The following is an 8835-nucleotide window of genomic DNA, read 5'->3' on the forward strand; positions in this document are numbered from 1 at the left end:
GTGATATTGTTATAGAGATCCAATTATGTAGTTTTCTAGTCAAACTTTTTGATACATGCTTCATGAGTAGCAACTCACAAGAACACATTTCTCATGAGGATGAATAGAACGTGAGAGGTCAAACATTGGACCTTTCCTAGATATTACCTATCCCAATTTGACGCCAACTCAAATCTCCTTCAACTGTAGAAAATTCTTTTCAAACATTAAATATAATATCATCAAAAAAAATACAAGGAACTTGCAAAAACGAGGCTCCTCTCCGTACCATAAACATCAATTTGGTCCACCAAATTAAACACCACTCTTGCAATTTGCAAGCATTTGGTGGAACTGGGTACCATCTAATCAAGATCAAGGCACAATTGTTGTGCAAAACTTCTCCATGTGGGACACGAAAGGAATAGAAAAAAGATCCACCATTCACATGGGCACTCCTTTAGATTGTTTGCTATGGAGAGCTTTCAAATCTTGTAACAAACAATGTTATAGTGGGCCAAGTGTTGTATTCCTACAAGTAATGTGCCCTAATATTGTTTCTCTCTCTCTCTACCACCGTGCACATAGCCCTTTCCTTATTCACCGACAAGAGTACGGAAGTCACCCAAATATTCTCTGCAATACAGAGAGTCAAAAGAGCATGGGGCGTACAAGTTAAAGCAAATAAATCATTTCTCTACATTGCTATCATTTTCTAGGGTTTGTCTAAGACAATGATAGAGAGTATGCACAAGATTGAATGAAGGAAAGGAGAGGCGTGATGAAACGTGTATGCCGTGTGTAACCATCGTGAAAAACGTACAAAGAGTACGTTGTTTTTTAATTTGGAATACTACCCATACACCCTCGTGAAGCTTTTTTGTTTCTCATGGCTGATATGACTTGAGCTATAGTGACTGATATGATTTACCATAGTAGATTGGTTGGCATTTGCAGAGAGTAGTTTAGCCTTTTTGGGCCTGTGATAGATCTAAAGATTCTAGATGAGAACTGTTTTGTGGTTTGTTTTTATTTCAATTGGAGTTCCATAACCATCAAACTAGTCAGTCAAAAGACACTTACTTATTTTAAAAGATAATCTACAATGTAGGTATCACGTTTGTTTGTAGAGAATGAAACAAAGGTTTCACATTCAAATCTATACAAGATTTTGTTATATAAAAAGAATAGGGTTGTATGATTGTGAGGGGCTTTTAAAAATATTTTAATGGCCTCTTTTTCTTCCAAATATCATGTCAGAATTTTATATATATATCTCAAATTGAAATGTCTAATAATGAGACATTTCTATTTTTGGATACTGAGGGGGTGAGCTAGGTCTACTGATTTTTGGGTATCGAGGGGTTTTTGGATATTTTGGGTATAGGTGGATTGCACGAGTAGTGGAGTTAATAGATTAATTAGACTAGGGAGAGTTGCACCTTGGACCTATATGGAAAAACTCACAGCCTTAGCTTGATCTTATCAATTGTTCAAGCTACAAGGTTATACATAATAACAAGTCATTTAAAAACTTTGCATGCATGTGTCCCCATGTCATTCCTAATGTATAGTTTCTACTTAAATTTGAGGAGATCTTTAAATATGAGAAACAAATAATTTGGAACTTTCCTATTTCAATGGAGGAATGATTGTTTAGGAATTGAAAAGTTATAGAATGAGGAGGGGAAAGAAATACGCACTTACTATACATGACTACAAATGTTAAGTGATTTTCACAATTTTCTTTTCCCTTTTTTAACATTTGACTTTAATTTTGTCCTCCAAATTTTAATTGAACAAGTTATTTATTCATGGGACCACCAACTCTAGAAGTAATTCCTACAAAAGGTGAAGACTAAATGCAAACCAAAATAAGCTAAGAGACAGGTGGAGAAGTGTACATCAAAATATTAGGAGGAGATATGCCCATCAAAATAGTAGAAATCAGTGACTTTCATTTCCACTTTAAAAAAATCCAATTAAAATTTAAAATCTAAAAATGTAGAAATTCCTATAAATTCAAACATTCTATTTTATTCCATAACAATTTTTCCTACATCATGGAAACCCCACTTTAAAAAAAGTGACTTCATGTAAGGATTCTAGAAGAACCATTTTTCCTAAATCGTTTGATCTTTAAACAAAACATCTTGAGAACAATTTTTTCTTTTGAGCTTGTTGTTGATTTTGTTTTGTGTGTTTTAATCTTACTTATTTTGAGGTTTGTTTTGTGCCATCATGATGACATTATAATTACTAAAGATCTTATTGTGAGATTCATTTTGTTTGTCTTTATGATAGCTTTGTAATAACTCTTAATCTTTTTGTGAGATTCCTTTTGCTTGACTTTATGTATGATTTATAATAGCTCAAATACACTATCAAAAGAAAGTGAAATATTTCAAACAAAAAGCTTATTAATTTTTGTAGTTGAAGTACGGTGAATGAAACCACTTGTTTAGGTAGTGGGTCTTTGCCAATTAGCTTGGAATGACTTTTAATGGAGCAAAACCAACTCCATTCTTCAACAGTTATTCATCTTTAATTAGCCAAAATAAGTATTGATGGACTGTTTCGACCGTATTCAACCAGACTAGCTTTCAAGGGAATCAAAGAGATATGGTGGACGTCGAGGAGAGACAAGTACTAAAGTCATATAATGGGACACACACATATACTTTATAGAGGGATATTCGAGATCCTGTAGTTAGTAGCAGACAAAATTGCTGACATTCGTTCACATCACTTGAAATAAAGGATGGCTCAATCCCAATGAAGGGAACAAATTCAAAGACCACCTGCAAAAGAGGAGATTTTTAAATGCAAACACAATGATGTCTATGTAAAAATCAAAATAATTGGTATGAATCTGGATTTTCTTACCAACAAATGCGGCTTTCATTGAAAGTGGAGTTACAAATGGACCCCGTGAAGCCGAGGCTGCAAACTTTTCTAATTCATCAGCTTGCTCTCTTTTTCTTTTTCTTCCTTTTTCGTTTCTGTTTTTTCTAAAGCTCTATTACAGACTTCAGGAATTGGGGTTAGTTACTTCTTAAACCACTTTTGTCTCCACAATACTGGCAAACATTGATCAACCAGCTTAATTGTACACTTTATAGCTAACACAAATCACTCAAATCAAATACATGGTACTACAGCGATGGTGACGAAGCTTCTTTGTAATCTTTCATTTAGAAGGCATCAAAATCTTGATAAAATCAAGATAGCTAAAAGTTCTCACAGCGCTTGAACTCTTTGCGTGTTTGCTTTAGACAATTCAAAGTATGTCTGTTGAAATTTAGAAATTCCAGAGTGTTCAGACTGATTGGAGAAGAGATACAATGTTGGAATTAAAAGTTTAAATATAAATATATGAATTAGATGTCATAAAATTTGAAAATTTCAAATTATCAAATTTTGAGCATATGTACAATTATTAAATACAAGAATAACGAATGTACATGATTTAACAATTATTATTTATGATACAACATTTGTGCATGTTCTAACATTAGATTAATTCATTTGAAAATCTTTTACTTATCTTTTATATTGATTATTCATTTATACACCAATTTTTTATTTCCATGATGATTATTTTCTTATGAACTTTTACTCTTTTATTTCATAGTATATGCATTTGCTTGTGCTTATAGTTCTTATCAACCTATAATTTAATGTTGGTCTACCTAAAACAACAATCTATATTCTACTTTCCACATACCTCTCATGATCTAGCTCTTGCAATCCTTGCAGATATTACTTGATGATAATTTGTGATCCTTGTCATATGTTCCATGTTTATGACAAATTTCATATTAATATTTGTGTACCTTAACATGTTACTTATATTCTTTCTGTGTTGATCTTATGTTTCTATCCCTAGTTAAATATATCATGTGTGCATGTCCTATTAATATAGATTGTTATCCTTTCAAACTCTTAATGACATATAACTAAAAGTAGCATGCATGCAAGTAAACAAACATAAAATGAGAACATGCATCAACACATAACACAAGAGATTATGGTGACCCAGAAACCCTCCAGGAATAAGAAGGTAAAATTGGGGTGGGGATGACACCCACAAAATTATTGTAGCAATGAATTCAACCACTTCTTATGGTTTTCCCTATTAAAGGCCTACCCTATTAAAGGCTTTACACTATGTCAATAGTGACCTGTTGAAAGGATTTACAAACACTTTACATGAAGTGTCACCTTGTTAAAAGATTTACATGAAGGTTGTTAAACCTACCTAATACATAAGATTTTCTTGTCCTTCTCCAAAGACTTTCCTATCTACCTGTTAAGCTAACCTATCACCATAGGATTTCAACTTCTAATACAATTGTGAGAGAGTATTAGAACTTTTGACCTAATTGAATGCAATCTCGAATTGTTGGGTTCAAGCACTTGATTTGCTCTTTCTCTTTTGATCCTTGCTTGATATGATCTCTAAATATGTCCCCTGTTCTACTATGGTCAACTGAATATAAATGCTATTTCTTTCACTAAGTCTTTTCTCTTTGTACTGAAATTTCAATATAATCTCTCCTTATGCAACTTTTCTTCAAAACAAACACTATGAAGTTATCCTTCATGTTAAATACAAATACTCTCATCTTTTGTACTATAATTTAAATTTAAACATACATGAAAAAATAAAACAACATTCTTTCTTTGAAAGATAAATTTTGAGAAAAGAAGGACTCTTATTTATAATCTTTGTGCTAGTTGTCAAATCTATCACAAGGCATTCAAGATAATGATGGATGACTTAACACCCAACCAGTGAAACCTGTTGGATGCAATTGTCTAATTGTGTGTTGTCTTTGATGTTACACAAATGTCATATCAGTTATCAGATAGAGTCTATCAAGCTCAATTGGTCAGCAAAGAAAATTTTAGAGTCTACTGAGCATTCCTAAAAGTTACTCTATGGAAATAGTTTTTACCAAGCTCACTTGGCATTGAAGGATTTTGTGGCAGAAGTCAGTGGTAACCAAGCTCACAAGTTTATCAAAGGAAATTTAGTGTTTACCGAGTTCACTCAGTCTCCAAAGGATTTTGCAGAGTTCACAGTGTTTACCGAGCTTCAGTTGGTTAACACTAGAAATCATTTCTGGAGCAGTGTTTACCAAGAAGGGTCAGCCAATGAAGGATTTTATTGTTTTGGAAAATAAAGCTTAATTATTTTATGTAATGATTATAGTTGACTAAGGTAATGATTATTGGTAATTATAACATGTAAATGAGTCGACTTGACAATTTGCAAGGTATAAATAAAAGGTCAAATTGTGAATTCAAAAGTGCAATGAGAAAGCATGCAAGTGTGTTGATTATGTGAATAGGAAAGTGTGAGCAAATTTTGAAGAAGGATCAGATATCCTTGAGGAGCAAAAAAGTTGTATTCGATCAGAAGAGGATCTAGTAGAGTAGAATAGAGATTTGTATCAATAATTCATTTGCATCTCATTTAGGTCAATTCATTGTTACTTTCTCACCATTGTAGCAGTGATTTCTAAATTTCTTAATAGAGTTGGTTTAACAACCATTTTGTAAATCCTCTAACAAGGTGACAGTTCTATTGAATTTTTATAAAGTCCTCTAGCAAGGCCACTCCTAGTAGGGTGATTCCTTTAACAAGGTCACACCTAACAGTGTGTTTTGTAACCTTTAACAGGGTTGGCTCCTAACATAGCTCACTTCAGAAGAGTGAAAATTAGTAGCTAGTTACTTGGTGGTTTTTCCCATATTGGGTTTCCACATTAAATTTTGTGTCTCATATGTTCATGTTGTTTCTTTTATGCATGCATGTTAATCATTGTGAATGTTTAAGATTTGTTAAAGATAACATACACTACATCTACCGAGTTACAACATTTTTGTGGTTACCAAGTAACTAGTTTTATAAGACATCTAAGGGATCTATGGATTTGTTTTCGTGGTAACTGATTCAACCCCCCCTCTTAGTTACTCCATCTATATTTCCAACAAACCCAAGATAAATTAACCTAAAACATGAAGCTAAGTTTAACGAATAATATTTTTTCTTATGAGTTTAGAAATAAGTAATGTAATAATAATGTGGAAGTAAAGTAGCTTAAGGTAACACATGTACACAATGTAACTATTAGAAATGTTTACAATAATTGAGAGGGTGGGGGAAAGTGGAATCATTTACTCAAGGTAATAAGTGGGCATATGCACCGAGTTGTGGTGCCAAAAAGATGATAAGTTTTTTTTTTTTTTTTTCCTAATTTTCAATAGCGCGTACACGATATTCTGATGACCAAAAAGCTATATGATGGGCTGCAGACCTATGGCCCATCATTTTCATTTTGTTTTTTGGCTCTCCAACAGCGCGTACACGAGTTTGACAACAAAATTTCACCACCATTTGCCAAAATGCCTCCTCATTGACGAAATCCAAGACAACGAGCACACCCACAACGACGAGGTAAGTGATATAAACTTAACTTTGCATTGTTTAATATGTTTTCCATATTGTTTTATTGGTTTTTGATATTATTTTGTAGGGTTTTTACAAATTTCATTTAGATTTGTTTATTTAGTTGAATTTTAATTGATTTTTTTATCAAGAAATGTCCATAATCAACCAGAAAATCCACAAAAGCCTCAAGAAACTCAAAATCAAAACCCTCCTCAAGAAGAACAAAAAATTCCACAATCCAAACCAATTGCAAAACCTCTTCCAGGTACACAAGAAAATATAATAAATGAAATAGAGAGAGGCAAAACTGAATTAGAAAGACTCATTGCTCAGTTGAAAGATTCCAGACAAACCAATCCAATGAGGGCTCAATTGGCATCATCCCTCGAATCCATTAACACTCAGATAGCCTCAGTTAGTGGTCGGTTAGATATTTGGTGGGCTAAGAGGGATGAACAAAAAAGATTTTATGCAAATAAATTGTCATATGAAGATGTTAAAAAAAAAAGAAATACCAAAAGGTAGTATATGTGCATTATTTAGAAAACCTGATGAGCAAAATACTGTTAGAGAGGGTACTAAATGATTCCCCTTCCATTGGTGCATACACGATGCTATTAGAAATAAATTTTGGGATAGATGGTGGATGGTTTTTGATGCCCCTCCTTGCAACAATCACGAGGTCCCATTGTATTTTTTGAAGAAATTATATTGTGAGTTTGTCCTTGGGGAGATCCCCAATTATTTTGATATGTTAGACTCCTAGGGTAGAGGTGGGGGGTCATCATTTGAGAGGCCAAGAGCACATCGTGACCCTAATGTAGTTAGGGCACCTGTGGTCCATCCATAGCATGAGCATGTGATTATTCCTTCAGTTGTGAAGGAACATGTAGAGGCCAACACTCTAGGGACCATTAATACTTTGACGCAGACCCTCATCCATTCCATGAGCCCATTAGTTGAGGGGGAGCCTTCTATGTGTCGTGGTCACATGTGCACTTCATGCGGATCCATATGCACATTTGGCACTCATGTCGAAGATGGTGCTAATGATGGGCTTGTCACCGATCAGTTCCTGAATGAGACATTTGGCATTGACACATAGGTAAATTACTAATTTGATCAAATTTTATATGTATAGTGAATGATTAATTAATTAGCATTTATTGACATTGTTCAAAATTTAGGGTCAAAGTGTTGTTGGGCCTAGCAGCAATCCTCTAGGCCCATTTTTTGTCCCTTCGACGAGTCCTGAGGTATGTATCAATTTAATCATTTTAATTAATACATATATTTATTACGTAATCATATTAAGGATTGACAAAAAAAATTATGCATGTACATCAGTTCTCCATAGGAACCTCAACCTTTACCACAAACACAAAGCAGAGACATCATACGAGCTTCACACAAGTACAATTGTTTCATGTTAATTTAATTCATTTGATTATATTTATTCCATGTTTCATGTTAGATATAACATGTATTGTATGACATGCAGCTCATGATGTCAGACACACCTCCTCATCTTTGATAGTCTATTGATAGTGGAGTGGCTGCAGCTGTGGCTAGCTCACAGCCACTGACGGAGGTATGAAAGAATTTTCTTCATTTTAGTTGTTGTTTATAATAGTTAATCTCAAAATTTCTAATGTTATTTATAAGTGATTATATTTACTGAATTGTTGTAGGGTCTTGTCACGCCTGATCGTCCACGAGCATTTGAGGTGGACTTACAGAGTGACTATTTGTTGGCAGTAAGAAAATAATTGATTCTGTGTGTACATATATTTGATTTCAATGTATAATAAATATTGATTCATATCTACTTTCCTTGTATCAGTTGGACCTAGAGAAGAGCCTCAACAAGAGGTCAAGTGAGCATGTCAGGAGGGCCCCGTCATCTCCACTGTCTCCCTCCACACGACGGCAGAGGACATCGAGAGACTTGTTTCCTTCCCCTCGTGGGAAGGAAAAGATGTAGTTGAGATATTCGATATATCTATATATATATATATATATATATATATATATATATATATATATATATATATATATATATATATATATATATATATAGAGAGAGAGAGAGAGAGAGACTTGTTTCCTTCCCCATGTATATATATAGGCATCAGAGAGACATATTCGACATACATTTGATGTACATATGACATTCTATATTTGATGTATGACATTATTAGTTAATATATGATATGTTTGCTCATATACGACATTATTGGTTATCATTTTATATTATATGTTTATTCATGTATGAAGTTAAATTAGATATGTTCATGTATGACATTAAATTAGATATGTGCATGTATGAAATTAAATTCAGTTGCTAGAGAGTTGCCATTATTTCTACCAACTAGTAGATGTTCTTTTTTGCTTCA

The sequence above is a fragment of the Cupressus sempervirens genome, chromosome 6 (genome assembly GCF_028749045.1).
Source record: "Cupressus sempervirens isolate cs-2001-9-10 chromosome 6, ASM2874904v1, whole genome shotgun sequence".
Classification (NCBI taxonomy): domain Eukaryota; kingdom Viridiplantae; phylum Streptophyta; class Pinopsida; order Cupressales; family Cupressaceae; genus Cupressus; species Cupressus sempervirens.